Source organism: Ailuropoda melanoleuca, chromosome 20 (genome assembly GCF_002007445.2).
Source record: "Ailuropoda melanoleuca isolate Jingjing chromosome 20, ASM200744v2, whole genome shotgun sequence".
NCBI classification, from domain to species: Eukaryota; Metazoa; Chordata; class Mammalia; order Carnivora; family Ursidae; genus Ailuropoda; species Ailuropoda melanoleuca.
Window position 1 is genome coordinate 6,507,424 of NC_048237.1, and position 16,606 is coordinate 6,524,029.

Sequence of the window (16,606 nt, forward strand, 5' to 3'; positions counted from 1 at the left end):
TAAAATAGCAAAAGACAAAAAGAACTCAATGTTCATCCATAATGGAATGTGTAAGAAATTATTATACATAGACACCATGGCACCACCTTTAAAAGGGACAATCCCTAGATAATGCTTTGGGTTGATCTCCAGGATATGCTGTTCCAAAAAATGTAAATAGTATAATATCTTTTTAATAAGAAATTGATGGAATGAAAAAAAGAATATATATATATATATATATATAAAATTGGCTTTATTTCTGCGAAAAACTCTGACAAGATACATACAAGGAAACACACACACACACGTAGCTCTCATCTGTCACTACACAACGCTATTACAATACCGTTGTCTATCATCCCTATGCTGTGCCTTTCATCCCTGTGACTTACTCATTCCAAAACTGAAAGCCTGAACCTCTCACTCTCCTTCACCATTTTGCCCACCCACTTGTGGTGAGCATAGCATCATGTGTAGGGCTGTCGATCACTGTGTGGTACACCTGAAACTAACATAACATTAACTATACTTCAATTAAAAAAAAAAAAAAGATTAGAAAATATATAAAAAAAAAAAAAAAGAAGAAGAAGAAGGGCTTGAATGTTTAAGTGTTTTAGGAGCTCCCGGATAATTTAAATGTGCAAGCAGAGTTAAGGACCACCGCTAAAAACGATAAGGTGGCCAAGGTTGAAGTGACCACCAATAACACTAACATATCTGTTGATGTGAGCTGGTTGGATGCATTATAGCTTTATTTGTGATATGAATATTAAGACATTTCCTGTCATGTGGGATTTTTCAAAGGCACTGAAAACTGATAACAAAGCAATAGCTTTCAAATAAATTTCTTTTTTGGCATCTGTGAAGTAATTGAGGGCAAAATCAGTTTTACAAACTTAAACTCACCTTTCTCCCAAGGGCTTTTTAAGCCAATTTAGAATTCTGTAGAGTGAAGAAAAATTAGAGTAAGAGCTTTAGAGTGAGCTAGTGGTATGTGTGGTGTTTTCCTTAGAAGTCGGGAGAAAAGATGTATACTTTCCCTTCTTCTCAAACCAAGTGAAGGTATCTTTAAGGCAAAATTAGGAGATGTTGGCTGGTGCTAGTTGACGTTGATGGGACATATGGACTGACTCCAGGCACGGCAGGGACAAGTCTAAATACAAAGGACTATGGCACTAATGGCTTGAGATGGCAAAAAAAAAAAAAGAAAGAAAAGAAAGGCACTGCTAGAAGTAAGCACGTGCCTACTTAGACCTGCCCATTTGCAAAGGACCGGATGTGGATCTGCCAGGAGATTTATAAAGAACTTCTATCCAGGAGGATACCTGGAAAGCCAAGGAGATCTCGATGAAATGGTGAACTGCTAAAGGCCCAAGACTCAGAGAGTATTGTAAAGCAGTTAGCTATAGCAAGTATGAAATTACTATAGTTGGAGTTCTCGGAGCTTCATCAAAAATGTACACACACACAAAATGCCAGAGAAAAAGACTCAGCAACTAAACATCTGGCACCTACAGGGCACAAGCACCCAGACTGGAAGACCTTTTCTGCTCCTTTCAGAATCTATTCCAAGAGGGGCCAAGATAGTTGGGTGGTATGGAGTTTTCAAGTTAGGGCATAATAACCAGCTTATAAAGCTCCTCTCTCCACTTTAGACCTTCAAGCCTAGGTTAAGCATGAGCAGCAGAAGGGAAAAAGTTTGAAGTTTTCATGTGTTTTGAGCATTCATATGACGTAGCACAGTAATTTACATTTATTGAACTGAGGCAATTTTTGTGATTGAATAGTGATGTTGTTTGGAGTGATGGCGTTGGGGTCTGGAGCCCACGGGCAAAAAGGTGGTTTTATTAAAGCATGGGGACAAGACCCGTGGACAGAAAGAGCTGCTGTGCCGGGGTTGTGAGGGGTGACTGATTTTATACTTGGGAGTAGGGGGTAGGTAAGGTAAAAGGGAGTTTTCCAAAAGGACCTTCATATGCTTAAAGAAGACTCACAGGATCCTGGAGGCCTGCCTATAGTCAGGCTAAGGTGGTTTTCTTCCCCCTCTAATAAGGCATCAACGTTAAGATAGTTGCAAGTTTCCTGGAGGAATATTATACTCTGCCTGTTTCAAGTATATGTCAGTGGGCTACAGGTTATAAAGAAATTTAATTTTATTTGCATTCCCTTCTGTCTTTGTTTCCCACATCTCTGTGGAGGGGAGGGTAATAATGTTAGAACTCCAGTAAATTGAGTCTATGGGTCTGGGTCTCTGGAAGTTAGGTTATTGATAAGAATTTTTTTTCTTATAAATTACTAAGACATTTATAAACTGATGGGGACTTCTGTCCTGCAAGACTGTGATCTCTATCAGTTAACCATTTTTTTTGTTTTGTTTTGTTTTTTGTTGTTCATTCCCTTAGCTTTAGGGCAGCCAGGAGTGCCTGAGGAATGTTACACAGATCCCACCTGGGGGGAGTGGGGGTTGCAGGGTGTTTGCTTGTCCTTTGCCCTTAGCTGGCCTTCTGCTCCCTCATCAAATAGTATCTAAAAAGCAGTAAGTCCTACTCGAGATTTCATCCAAATTTGGTAAACATGGAGACTAGAAATCAGATTTGTGAAAAGAAAAGAGGAAAAATAAATAAAATGTATTGAACAGTTTTATAACAAGTTATGAATATGTAAGTAAAAGAGATATCACACTTGCTTATTTGTCTAATACCTGTTTGTGTGACATCTAAAAGAACTAGAGTGAATGAGAAATATTGTTTCAAACTATTTTTATGAACTAAAGTAAAAAATATCCATTAAACGTCTAAGAATTCTTCACATAAGAACATGATGTACACCCCCTATTCTATGAGGCTGTGTGTGTGACAGAGAGGGTGGGGGGAGAGGGGGAGAGAGAGAGAAAAAGGGAGAGAGAAAGACTGAGACTTCATTCAGACATTGAAAGAGAAAAATGTGGGAGAAAATAAAGCGCACCCGGATCTGAATTTCATGGAATTACATAGAATGTGCTTCGGGCTTCTCATCATAAAAATTCACAAAGGGTTGATGGTGAGTCTGATCTCATATATATGAATCTCTGAACTACTGTTCCACAAAGACACAGAAAGGGATCAACCAAAGAACAGCAGAGGAGCCATGCTGGCATTCAATGAATGCACTAACTGCTTTTTTACAGTGTTCTTCAATGTGTTACTTCTATCATGCTGGGACCTGCATAAAAATGAAATGTCATACTTCACTACCCTTCCAGCCAGTGGTACAGTTTATTTTCTTGTCTTCTGATAGAGTTCACAAATTTAATAACTGCCTTTTATCCTGGTCTCTATACTCCCTTTCAGCTTCCTATTCAGTCTTCTCTCTCTGCAGGCTTGCAGGAAATGCCTCATTTTAGGTTTTCTATAAAGGACATAATAGACAAGAAAAGCAAAAAAGGAGAGGATATTATCTATCATTTAGAAATGGACAAGGGGCAATCAGACCATTTTAATAGAGACAGAGCCGGGGCGGGGGGAACTCCTTGCTATTGTGGTAGTTACCATGTTCTTTTAGATGAGACAATTTGGGCTGGAATAAATTGAGCAGTTTGTGTTGAAAAGTATATTATGATTCTTCTGATCAATGTCCATTTTGAAAAAAAAAAGTAATTGATCCTTAATAAAAAAAAATAATAGGGTTATTTTCAGAGAAATCTGACAAAATGGGACTGATTTTTCAGCTAATTAAGAAATACAGTGATGAATTTGAGTGTTTCTGCTTTGATGCATGTGGCTATAATTAATAATGACTTTGCAGGTCTCCACATGTTTCCTAAATGACAATGACAATATCATTAATGAGGTGCATTATTGTACAGATTTTTTTGGAAGTTGGGAAATAATAGAGTGAGGTTCAGGCAATATTTCTAAAGAAATATCATCTGCTGGTGAAACCAATAATCCTTCATTTACATTCTCATTAAGGTCTGAATAGGCAGCACACCACATTTGAGTTCCTTGTAAACATGCAGGCAAGCACGTTACTAGCAAATTGCAAGAGTGAGTTTGTAACTAGACGTCTTTGTTCCTGTCCCATGCTCTATACCTTTCACCTCTTTGATTAAAAACACAGCGTGTAGGAATGAATCATTGTTAATCTCAGAGAAAATGGTTTCTAACATTGAATTATTTAAATGCTAATTGCAGTGCATTGCCTACGAATAATCAACCAGAACTTTTAACTAGATGATGTTTAATTCTCTTTTGAAATACCAAGTGGCTCTCAATACTTCCATAGTCCTTTTTGCATCCCAATAAGTAAACATCAAAGTGTGTACTTTAGAAGAAGTATGAGATTGACAATTGCTGGAATTAATTTTCTATCATATCCTATTCTTACCCTATGGCATTAGAATTCAGGAACATGATGTTGTCCTAGGTAGTCATAAAAATTCCAATACCAGATACATTTGATATGAATGTACTCTTATTATAATATTCAGAATTTCATCAGAATGCATTTCATGCCATTTTATTTTTTCTCTTGCAATGCTAAAGACATAACAGCCTTTGTAAGAAAATTGTGAGGTGGCTCATAGTTAAATCATTCTCTCAGTGAAATTTTCAGAGTTGATGAAAGGCGATATTTTTAAGTTAGAATATTAAGAAGCTGTTCTTAAATTTTGGTGTGCATAAGGCTCATTTGAGGTATTCATTAAAACTACATTTTCCTGGGCTGCATCTCTAGAGATTTGAAATAAATACTTTGGCAGGAATCCCCAATCTTTGCATTTTAATTGTCAACTCCTTATGTGATTCTGTTACATTTACAAAAACACGTTTTGAGAATTTGTTTTTTCATTACACTTTTAAATATCTTTATTATCTTTAATACCATCATCACGTTTCCAATTCTTCTGAATTTGCTAAGCAATTTACTTCATTTTATTCTTTCTTTCCCTAGTCTTCAAACTACTTCTTCTCTCCTTAAAATAACTTTTGTTTAATTTATTATCAATTTTTTGTGCTTATATAACCACAGCACCTACCTGGTTGACCTTCCTGTGCCATTTTGCACGATGTCAAAACATTATAAATACTGTTATTAAAACAATTCTTAAATTTATTCAATATCTGTCGAGCCACATTGTCAAAACAATAACACAACTGCTTTCAAATGTCAAGACTATGACTCACAATAAGAATGAGATTTATAGGGGCGCCTTGGTGGCGCAGTCCTTAAGCGTCTGCCTTCCGCTCAGGGTGATCGCCGCGTTATGGGATCGAGCCCCATATCAGGCTCCTCCGCTATGAGCCTGCTTCTTCCTCTCCCACTCCCCCTGCTTGTGTTCCCTCTCTCGCTGGCTGTCTCTGTCGAATAAATAAATAAAATCTTAAAAAAAAAAGAAAAGAATGCTATTTATAATGTGATGGTATATACACATATATATTACTGTCGTAGACGTATTCATATGCAAAATTTGTTTTGTGAAGCAGTACTTATTCCAGTTATATGTGATTCAATTCTTTTATAATGTTTTATTTCATCCTTTGGTTTTTTAAACTATTTATAAAAATTTACCTAAACTGACCCACAAATAGCTTTTGACTTGGCGTTTGACTATTGGCCATAGCATTAGTGACCACCTCCAAGAGTCCCTTTCTATGTGGAGACCTTATTTTTAATCGCTACTTTTTGTTCAGAAAGTCATTGCACGGAAATGTGAATTTATTTGATGGTGAAACAGAAGGCTTGGTTTTGTCCTGGCTTTCTAAGTACTGGAACACTGCAAGTATGTTTTAGTTTATATTCCCTGAGACTTTATTCTGTAAATATTGTAGCATATTATCCACAAATGATCAGATTTATATTCTCAGAGAGATTTTGATTTTATTACTCAACAGTAAATTTATTCCTTTGGTTATTTGCTATTCTCAGCACTCTAACTTACCTAAAGCAAGTACTTATACCTATTTTTACCAATGAAAACTTCTCCCCAGGAAATCAGTATTGTAGACACACTATAATCTGTATTTCATAGAACGTCAGAGTTTTGGGGCATCTGAGGAGCCTGCGATTCATGAGTTTCCTCAACAATGTCTCCAATAGACACTGATTGTGGTTGAAACACTTCCAGAGACAGAGGACACAATGATCAGACAGAAAAATGGAAGTTACCTGATGGGGGGAACAAAGGCAAAAGAAATGTAGATAAAATTATATTTTCTTATAACCTCCTGTCCATTGACAAACACTTGAGGCAGGCAGAGTATAACATTCCTCCAGGACACTCCCAACTGTCTTAATGTTAATGCTTTGCTAGGGGGAAAACAACCTTAGCTTGACAGTAGCTAGGCCTCCAGGATCCTGGGAGCATTCTTCAGCATGTTAAAATCTTTCTGGAAAATTCCCTTGTCTTTACCTCCCCCAACTCCTTGGTCTATGATCAGTTGCTCCTCACAGTCCCAGATCAGCCGTTTCTGCTCATGGGTTCTGTCCCTGTGCTTTAATAAAACCACCTTTTTGCTCCGGAAACATCTCAAGAATTCTTTCTTGGCCATCAGCTCTAAACCCCAACATTTCCACATCATTACCTAAAAGAGACTAGAAAGACAAAATAGAGTAAAACTTGTCTGAAAAAAATATTAAATACATACTTTAAAGTAGGGATTTAGGGGTGCCTGGGTGACACAGTCGGTGATGCATCCAACCCTTGGTTTCAGCTCAGGTCGCGATCTCAGGGTTGTGAGATCGAGCCCTGTGTCAGGCTCCATGCTTAGCATGGAGTCCCCTTGAGTTTCTCTCTTCCTCTCCCTCTGCACCCCCTCAAATAAATAAATCTTTAAAAATAAATAAATAAAAATAGGGGTTTAAAAATAGTAATAACAGGTTTAGAAGAATAACATATAAATGGATTAAAGTTAAGTGGATTTAGTATCAAGATTCTCTTTTCTGTCTTGTACTGTTATAGATCCTTGCATCCATCACTCAGTAGCTGGCATTTTTCAACTTTCTACCAACTTTAGATTTTCATGTTTATATATGAATCCCTGAAGTAAATTCCAATAATGAATATACTGACCTACTCTTAATTAAAATAGTATCTTTCATATAATGATTAGTGTGTTTCAGCAGATTAATTAAACTGGCAATAGACTTTTCATTTGCAATTCTTTGAATTTGATAGCGTTGGTTTGCCTCACTCCCCACCCCCGCCCCCACCCCCAAGTTTGATTTTCAATGTTTTTAAATTTGTGTGACGGGCTTGTGAAAATAGTTTCTTGTGGTTGATTCTTCAGTTCCCTTAGGTTGTAAATGTTTTTCCGTCCTCCACCAGAAACTTCTGGTCTGATATTTTTTAAACTATTTTCAAGATGTGGGCTAGATGTCAACATTCTGTAATTGTTCCTGTGAATTCAACTAGAAAACTTTTCATCTGATGGAGATATTCAACCTATTTGCAGTGTAATTATATTCATGAAAATGAATTAAAGTGCATGATAATCCAGACATTTCCACTGGTAGGAAATATAATTCTTTCCATGTTAATTATTCTAAGTAATACATTGTTGACATTTACTTCAGTGAACAAAACAAACAATTAAAAAGGCAAAAAATAAAAAGGCAACATTAGAAGTACAGAGTGAACTAATACAAAATCATTTAAAAGCATCATATCATAATATTTACAAATAAATTATTCATTTACCTTCACTTTTGCCCTTGTGAAGCAAATAAAATGCTTCCTCAAATAAATCAAAACTGAAAATTCTTATTAAAAAAAGTTGCTAAGAAAAAAAATGACTTCTTATGAAATAATCTAATGAATTAATTATCCTTATACTTCAATAATATTGTAATTTACTATATTCCTTAGCAGCAAAACGGTATTTTTAAAAGGTGAAGCCTGAGTGAGTAGTTTCTAAATCAGATATAAAATTTCCTTATGGGCTTATATATTGCCCTGATATAAAATACATTTTACATTAGGCAAAGTATTAACAAGGATTACAAATAACCTAACAGTGGATATTAATGGTGTATATTTTTAGATTTTAACATTTTAATGTATGTATTAACAACTAAGTCTTATTGCTAAATGCATTTCTAATGGACAACAAAAATTCTTTGCAATATCAAGACCTCAAGTCATCTCTTTCAGTGTACGACACACACACACACATTTGCAGTTAATGCATTTGAAGTTTTAGAAATTTTCATTATTAAAGTTTCAGAAGACTGAGTAATATGAATTTGTCAGATTAATGCATATGCATATATGATTAATTATATTTTCTTAACTCTTTCAAGTTTAGTTTTTTTTCTTCTAATGGGGTGGGTGGACTTTAAGCTCAAAAACATTTTGAACATAAATAAATACAAATTCATTCTAAACCACCATGTGTCCAACAGTCATTCTCATGACATCTCATACAGTTAAATATGTTTCCAGTGAAGAGTAAACAAACAGGCTAACAAACCACTATGAAACAATTCTAAATTGAATTTTTAGCTACTCAGCTGTTACACTCATGGATTTTGATGATTTAAGTTGGAAAGTCTGTATTTCTGATATGTATGATTGTGATTAAAGAAAAATATTCATTTTGGAGTTATAGTAGGCTTGTTCAAAATAATCATTTTCTTTGCTTCATACAAATAAAATAAATAAATTAGTTTAGATCTGATAGTTGAATTTGTGTGGACTTACCATATATTTATTATCCCGATTTTCCATGCAAAATGGGTTGCACCCAGCAGTGGCATCACAAGAGAAGGGCAATGTAAGTCGTCGGCTACCATGCAGAGAAGCAGTGTTCTATCAATGACACTGTTTAAAACTGCCAAGACTTTCTTTCAGTTGGTCTTCATATTGTTTTAAAATTTTCAACATAAAGCATACTTCTTATTACATGTACCCTTGGTACTTCCCTTACCTATGTTATATAGTTGTTAAGATTAAATACAACTTTTGTGGAACTGGCTATTCTGATATTATTGTAGGCATTTTTCTTGTCTTAAAAATACTAAGAAAACCTAGACATAAGTATAGTTTTCATATTTGGAATAGCATTTCTTTTGTAATTTTACTATATGTTTTTAAAATAAAAACCCAGTATTGTCTCTTTTTGTTCAATTTGAACTGTAAGATTGGTTATGATTCAAAATACGTTCAGAAGATACCTGAAAACAAAACATGTTTGCCAAATTCATCCTAATGAAAATAGTTTTTTCCTTAACTTTCCAGATAGTTAGCTTTTAACTAGTACATGTGTTATCAACTTAAAGAGTTAGGCCATAATATTCATTCCTATTTCAAATATTTGAAAAAGTTCAAGTATATAATAACAAAATTTAAAAATAAATAAATTGTAACAAAATATTTAGAGCGATAGAAATAAAATTTATTAATTTATTTTAGATATTTGTATTCTTAGTGGATTTTTGAGGTTTAGATCATACTTTAAAAATGAACAGGTTATGTAACTAAGTAGTATATAAATGATACCTACATTTAAAATAAGCATATCTATGTCTATATGAGGATATAGATATATGAGGATCTATGGTTGGATGAGTCCTTTTACTTACATACATACGGAAGATATCGTCCCCCATTTCTTCCTTTGCAGTCTCACTTTCTTAATAGTATCTTTGAAGAACAGAAATTGCCTTTTAGGGGCGCCTGGGTGGCACAGCGGTTGAGCGTCTGCCTTCGGCTCAGGGTGTGATCCCGGCATTATGGGATCAAGTCCCACGTCAGGCTCCTCTGTTGTGAGCCTGCTTCTTCCTCTCCCACTCCCCCTGCTTGTGTTCCCTCTCTCGCTGGCTGTCTCTATCTCTGTCGAATAAATAAATAAAATCTTTAAAAAAAAAGAAAAGAAATTGCCTTTTAACAAAGTACAATTTATTGGCCAGATCCTTTATGATTAATGTCTTTAATGTTTTTCTAGCCTATTCATAAAACCTTTACCTAGCCCAATGTTAGGGAAGTATTCCATCTATCTTCTACAAACATAATTGGGTTACTCCAAATTAATTTTATAATCCATATTTTTTTTTTTTGTATATGGCATTAGATAAAGTTACATTTGTATGGAGAACCAATTACTGTGGTAAACTTGTTGAAAAAGTCATCCTTTCCTTCCTGTGCTATAGGAATAGCTTTGTCATAATTCTGGTGATCAGATATGAATGGGTCTGTTTCGGAACTCTCTGTTATGTTGTGTTGGTCTATCTGCCTCCCCTTGCACCAATACCTCACTGTTTAATTATCTTTGAAATTAGTCTTGAGTAGCACCTGTGTGGCTCAGTTGGTGAAGCCTCTGACACTTGATTTCATCTTAGGTCATAATCTCAGGTTCATGAGATGGAGCCCCTGGACCAGCTCTGTGCTCAGCAGGGGTGTGCTTGAGATTCTTGCCATGTGCCCCTCCCTTGCTCCTGTGCATATGCTCTCTCTCTCTCTAAAATGAATAAATTTTTTAAAAATAATAAAATTAAATAAAGTAAGTCTTGATATTTGGTGGTCTATGTTCTTCAACTTTGTTCTTTTTTTTTTTTTTAAGATTTTATTTATTTATTTGACAGAGAGACANTCAAAATTCCAGCAGCTTTTTTTTTTTAAAGATTTTATTTTTATGTGACAGAGCGACAGCCACAAGCAGGGGGAGTGGGAGAGGAAGAAGCAGTCTCCCAGCAGAGGAGCCTGATGTGGGGCTCGATCCCAGAACGCCGGGATCACTCCCTGAGCCGAAGGCAGATGCTTAACCACTGTGCCACCCAGGCGCCCCCAGCTTTGTTCTTCATCAAATGTGTCTTTGATTCTTTTTTGCCTTTCCATTGCCATATATACTTTAGCATCAGCTGGTCAGTTTAAAAAAAAGCTGCTGGGGGGCGCCTGGGTGGCACAGCGGTTAAGCGTCTGCCTTCGGCTCAGGGCGTGATCCCGGCGTTACGGGATCGAGCCCCACATCAGGCTCCTCCGCTATGAGCCTGCTTCTTCCTCTCCCACTCCCCGGCTTGTGTTCCCTCTCTCCCTGGCTGTCTCTATCTCTGTAGAATAAATAAATAAAATCTTTAAAAAAAAAAAAAAGCTGCTGGGGGGGGCACCTGGGTGCGCAGTTGTTAAGCATCTGCCTTTAGCTCAAGGAGTGATCCCGGCGTTCTGGGATCGAGCCCCACATCAGGCTCCTCTGCTGGGAGACTGCTTCTTCCTCTCCCACTCCCCCTGCTTGTGGCTGTCGCTCTGTCACATAAAAATAAAATCTTTAAAAAAAAAAAGCTGCTGGAATTTTGATTGGAATTGATTAAGTCTGTAGATCAGTTTGGGGGAAGTTTTCATCTTAACATATCAAGACTTCTAATTGATGAACATACTGTATTTTCCAATGGATTTATGTCTTCAATTAGGTCTTTTTTAAGAAGCATTTTTTTTGGGGGGGGAAATATTCAGAAGCGGTATTGCTGAATCATATAGTAGTTCTATTTTTAATTTTTTGAGGAAACTCCATATTGTTTTCCACAGTGGCTGCACCAGTTTATATTCCCACCAATAGCGCACAAGGGAGGTGAGCTCAGGGTCCTTTTATGCTGCCATCTGGAACACTTTCTACCTTGTAAGTATTCTGAATATAAAGTAGCAAAGAAATTGAGGTTTCTTTTAAATGTGGAAGGAATAAGGCAGCAAAACACAGGGAAGTGTTTATGAAAAGGCAGAGAAGTTGCCACCATAAGTTTAGGGAAGCAGAGCTGAACCCCTGGCATGACATACTGAAGAAGGTGTTTATCAAAAACAAAGTGGAAATTACAGCCTTTTTAAAGGAATTTCTAGGAAATCTCCCACCACTGTGTCAGCTGGCAGCTGGGTAGTGGTTGTTCTCAATTCTCACCCCAAAGCAGCTGTGAATCTCATATCTGCTCACTTGTGTGCTTGTAATCACTTCCAGGGAATAACGACCTCTGCTGCTCTCCTGCTTTCTAAAGGAAGATTCTAGGAAAATATAGTTTGAAGCTTCTCTACTGTTATGTGGAGGAGGTTTTAAAAGAATTTGGTGATTACACTGAATTGTTAACAGATAATTGAAATACCCCACCAATTTGAAATTAGATGTGGCTGTGTGACTTCCTTTGGGCAATGAGATACATAAAGTATTTGTATCATTTCTGGGCAACATATAATTGCTAAGTCTAAGAATAGGCGAGACTTCCCTCATACTTTCCCCACCAGGAAGAAATGTGCATGTGTCAAGATAGACCACCATCAGACTGGGTCTCTGAACAAAGCTGCCTTGAAAACTCACATTGGACGTGTTGGCTACATTTTATGGGACGAAGCAAATCACAAGAATGCACTTAACTTCCAGACTTCAGGGAGAGTAATCTTATCATAATCTTATCATAAGCCTGGAAGAAAACTGAACTATAGTATTTACTAGTATTCCTAATTATTGTCACAGTGGAATGAAACTCAAAGTGATAATACGTTACAATTAGAGGTTTTTGAAAGGTTTTTCACAAGCTAGAAAGATAAATTGGTTACAGGATATAAAATTCAAGAGGGATATAAATAAAGTTTCATATTCAGTTCCCCATAAATAAACTCTTCAAGTTCTCAACAAACTGCACATGTAATCAAATGACAAACCAAATACAAAAAGCAGTTTTAATTAAAAATAAACAAATTTAGGGGTGCCTGGGTGGCACAGAGGTTAAGCGTCTGCCTTCAGCTCAGGGCGTGATCCCGGCGTTACGGATCGAGCCCCACATCAGGCTCCTCCGCTATGAGCCTGCTTCTTCCTCTCCCACTCCCCCTGCTTGTGTTCCCTCTCTTGCTGGCTGTCTCTATCTCTGTCAAATAAATAAATAAAGTCTTTTAAAAAAATAAATAAAAAATAAACAAATTTAAACCCAGAATACTGATGCTACTTTTTAAAAAAGTTTTAATTTAATTAAAAAAGTTTTAATGTAATTTAATTACATTATCTTTAAAGAAGAAAAGTTTTTCCTTATTCTCATACATTTCTAAGATAGTCCTGTCACTTCTAAGCACTATATTTTAAGGGGTATAACAGTATCCCAGACTGCTATTGAACAAAAGGTATTCTAACATATTTTGGGAGGAGTGAGGGAATGGATTGTTAAAAAAAAAACTAGAAATGATTATTCTCTAGAATAAATATTTCTCAATTTAATAACAGCTATTTGGAGATACTTGGGAGAGAATTATACTTACTCTTTAGTAAAAGTAAAGAAAGAAAAAAATGTATGGAAGTAATGAGAGTGATTTTAATCTAGTATAAGAAAGAATTTTAAGATACCTTTTTTTAAAAAAAGATTTTATTTATTTATTTGTGATAGAGAGAGCACACAGTAGGGGGAGCAGCAGGCAGAGGGAGAAGCAGGTTCCCCACAGAGCAAGGTGCCACATGTGGGACTTGATCCCATGACCCCAGGATCATGACTTGAGCCCAAGGCAGCCGCCTAACCCCCTGAGCCACCCAAGCATCCCTTAAGATACCTTTCAAAGCAAAAAAACAAACAACAAGAATAGTAATAACAATAAAAGAGAGAACAGACCCTGGCAGAAAATACCATCTATAAGTAATTTGAAAAGTGCGTGCTCATTATCAAGCACTGTCATATTGATGTTATTAAAATATTCCTATTGTATGAGAGATTTGTTATGTCTGAGATGGTTAGATATTGTGTTACATGAGGCATTCAAAAAAGCAAATTATAGGTCAAGCAGAATAAATAACAAGAGAAAATGGAGATAATTTTCCACTTCAGAATTTTAGGTTTCTTGATTGTCATACAAAGTAGTTTCGTATGTAATTATTATGTCATCTGGGCAAAGAAGTGTAATTCTCATATTTTAAAATCTTAAGAATGAGGCTAAAACAAAAATAAATTATATTTTAAGCAAGAAGAAGTATTGGCAATGATTAATGTTCATTTTAGTATGACTGTGCATGTGAAAATTAGAGGCCAATACTTTGAAATTTAGAAATGTTTTAAAATCGACATAGCAAAACATCTGTTCTCAAATACGTTTTAATATATTTATTCTTTCTTGAACTATGAAATATCTATGAAACAATCACATATTTTGCATAGAATACACTTTAAGCAATGAAAAGTGATTTAAACATTAAACACTATTGTCTTAGGAAAAACTGATATTCATCTTTACAAAAGTAAGAACATGAATTTTAGAAGATTCACACTTTCACTTATGTGAAATATAATATAGTTAACTTTACACTTATTTTCCTTATAAGGGTGAATGACAGCTTCTAGAGATAACATCACTGAGGAGTTCCTTAAAAAGAAATTGCACCTTTGCTGTGTGAAAGATCTTTACACTATAGGTCAAGGTTAAGAATAATACATTCTTTTACAGAGTCATAAAATGGTTGTGCAGTCAGTCTTAAAAAGCCTAATACTCCTGCAGATAAATAAACTGTATCCGTCTAGCTTACTATTGACAAAAAGGTCATTTCTATTCAACATCATTACAGGCATAATAATGCAAAACAGTTGTTGAGGGTCACGTAATGGATTTGAAGAGTGTATTGATGGTAAGAGGGCTGTGGTTAGTGTTTGGGCTGCTCTAACAAAATACCACAGATAGGATAGCTTACAAACAACAGAAACGTACTGCTTATGGTTCTGAAAGCTGGAAGGTCCAAGATCAGTCACTGACATGGTCACCTTCCGGTGAGGATCCTCTTTTTGGTGCAGAGCTGGAAACTTTTCCCTATGTCCTCACATGGCGGCAGAGATGCGAGATCTCTCTGGAGCCTCTTTTATAAGAGCATAATCCTATTCGTGAGGGTTTACCCTCACAGCTGAAGCACTCCCCCAAAGTCCCCACCTCCTAAACTCTGAGGGTTAGGATTGCAACATATGAATTTTGGAGGGACACATTCAGACCATAATGTGCTTTTTTTTTTAAGTTAAAAGACAAAAATTCTAACACAATTTTACTCCTAAATATATTCGTGTTTTCCACCAGAGAGATAATGAAAATTTACATTTTTTACTAGTTAAGAAATAGACCACATAAAACCATGTAATGGGTCACTGATGGGATATTATATCAATATTAATTCTACATGTAAAATTTGAAGGTGGAAAATATTTGAATATATATTAATTATGTTAACCTAAAGAAAACTTTTAATGAAATGTCTTCAAGGAAATGAGTTGTTTATTATTTTAAAATAAATGAAATTCAAGAGGCTAATACTTACACAGGTAAAACATATATATAGCATTACAACAATACAATTTACGCTTAAATTTCTCCAACCTCAAGAAATCACAGATGACATGACAGTGAAATTTAAATTGGGCCTGTGCTAAGTGGGATAATTATATTCCATAACCTGAAAACTGAATGTCTTTAATAAATCGGTTGTAGGCCCTCTTTGTCATGCTTGCTCTATATTGTCCAGTTATGAATGTGTGGAATCATTTTTAAAAAAGGAAAAAAGGAGTTGTATATCATATCCAATGAAGAATTGAAACCAGATAATTGTAATCACATGACAATTCTTCAGTTTACAATAATTTTTCCTAATTTTCTACCTTTGTAGCTGCTGCTCTATTGCTAATTTAGACTGAAATTATTAGATGAAATCATTAGATGCTTTTACAAAATCAGCATATAGTATATATTTTAAAGTGAAAACCCTTCATTTCCCCATTATAATAGAGAACTAAAAAGCTCTAATTTGAATAATTAATCATAAACTCAGCACTGTTATAATTATTGGTGGAGTGAAAATGTGACCATTGGTTTTACCCCAAAAGGATTCTACAATGTTATTGAGAAATTGGGACTTATGGCAAAAAAACAATTGCTGTTTTATCAAAGAAAGTTAAAGTTACAAGAGTCCTTAAATACCATATAACTTGGCTTTCTTATTTTGCACAATGAACAGGAGCAAAAAAAAAAAAAAAAATGTTTAGGAACTCTCTCAAAGTCATTTGGTCATTTGGTCAGAAATTAATGACCAAAACAAGAGTAAGACCCAGGTGGGAAGCAGAATATGGTAGGCAGTGTTATTGATTTCATAGGGAGAAAATTTCTGAAATGACCACTTCATGTCATGAGAGTATGACCCACCCTTAAACTCAATGAGCCTCAGTTGCCTCCTATATAACCCTCCTGTTACTATCTGAATTGTGTCCCCTCCAAAATTCATGTCTTAAAATCCTAACCCCCAGTACCTCAGAATGTGACTGTTTTTGGAGATAGGATTTTTCGAGAGATAATTAAGGTAAAATTAGTTTACATGACTTAGGCCATAATCCAATATGACTCGTGCCCGTATAAGAAGAGGTTAAGACATAGATAGACACAGAAAACCAAGTGAAGACATAGGAAGAAGGCAGCCATCAACCAAGCAAGGAGAGAGGCCCTTAGAAGAAACCAACCCTGCCAGCACCTTGATCTTAGACTTCTAGTCTCCAGAACTGTGAGGAAATAAATGTGTTGTTTAAGCCACCTCATCTGTAGTACTATGTTATGGCAGCCCTTGCAAACTAATAAACCTTTAAAAGCACAGAGCTGACAGTGATGATGAAATAGGATTATATGTAAACCACATAGCATATAAAAGGTGATCAATCTGTTTTAGTTATTTTC

The 16,606-nt window shown here is 35.6% G+C and overlaps 1 long non-coding RNA gene across 1 annotated transcript in view; it reads left to right on the forward strand.

Moving 5' to 3' along the window:
* Window positions 1–2,928: 2,928 nt before the first annotated feature.
* LOC117797237 overlaps window positions 2,929–16,606 on the forward strand; it is a 61,077-nt gene continuing 47,399 nt past the window's right edge. Inside the window, exon 1 of the long non-coding RNA XR_004622169.1 lies at window positions 2,929–3,021. This is a non-coding gene — a long non-coding RNA (uncharacterized LOC117797237). The remainder of the gene's footprint in view (window positions 3,022–16,606) is intronic.